Consider the following 1,384-nt stretch of genomic DNA (forward strand, 5'->3'; position numbering starts at 1 on the left):
TGAGCAGCAGAAGCTGCCGCTCTAGCAACGTGGTCCTCCGACGCTCGGTGGTGCGAGTCGTTGCGCGTGCGCCGTGGATGCGGCGAAGGGCGAGGGGCGGGCCCGTTGAACGGGGCGCGGGCCGCCTGCCGCGGTGGCGCGCGGAGAGGTGCGGCGGAGCGGCGCCTGCTTCGCAGGTAACCGCGCTCGGGCTGGCACTGGGGAGGGCGGTGTGGACCGATCGAGCTTCTGGCTCGGGCTGGGGAGGCTGCCTTCGCGCTCGCCGGTTCTCGGGTCGGGTGCAGACCCTGTCAGCTTGGGCGTCTGTGTTCCCGAAGTCTCGTCTGGGCGCTCTGGCGGCCCACGCCGAGTCCGACCCTGGATCGCGTCCGAAATAGCGGCTGAGCCTCTGGAGGACCGCCGCGGGCCCGTGCCGACCTCCCATTCTGTAAAACTCTAACCCCAGCGCACGTTTGTTTACTAATTTAGCCCCCAGCCCTGTCCAGAGTTGGAATACAGGGTTCATTCTCAGGATCTGCACACATCAGGACAGGAGTTCAGTCCTCACAGAGCAGCTTGTTTACATTTTGGAGAGAACTAAGGTCTTCCTCATCTAATTTTCGTTGACAGGTTTTACTCAGAAAGACACCAAGCCAATCCCATATTCGAAGACCGCTGCCATTTACCCTCCCCACGCCCTTTTGGGTTCGTGCTCCCATGTTCTTTCACCTGGCCCTTAAAAGGCCTCATGTCTAGGGCCCTTTATTCTGGTAATTCTCTTCTGGATCCATTTTCATTTTTCAGAGACTCTCCCAAAACTGGGTTCCCAAGGTACATTTGTAGCAATGCAGCTCTCAAGTCAGACCTGAATCCTAATCTAGGGCTGTGCCAACAGAGTATGTGTCCTTGGGTAAGTCCCTTAACTTCTCTAAGCTTCGAATTTCTTATTGGAAAATGAGGACCATCCGATGTGCTGTATCTCCAGGTGGTTGTGAGGATAAAAGAGGATAAACATGCAAAATACTTACTATACTACCTGGCACGTGGTAAGGACTTGATTGGTGTCAGTTATTTTTTGCTCAGATCACAAGAGAAGTGGGGCTTTCTTAGAATCAGTGCAAATCGTAACAAACGTTTCTCATCCATCATATAATTCATTTTTTAAATGAGTTTTTAAATTATGCTAGTAATGCTGAGGTGTATGCATTAAAAGTGGGCACCATGGTCAAATGATGGTACAATTTGATAAAATCATGTGGAAAGCAGTGGGAGTATGTGTCAGGAGTTTCAGAAATGTCAGTTACTTCATTTCACAAATGCACATCAGAAAATTTTCTCCGGGAAACAATTCATAATGCAGAAAATATGAAGAAATAGCATTATTTACAATACTGACAATATTAGA

The sequence above is a fragment of the Otolemur garnettii genome, unplaced genomic scaffold (genome assembly GCF_000181295.1).
Source record: "Otolemur garnettii isolate 467f Iridium unplaced genomic scaffold, OtoGar3 scaffold00060, whole genome shotgun sequence".
NCBI lineage: Eukaryota > Metazoa > Chordata > Mammalia > Primates > Galagidae > Otolemur > Otolemur garnettii.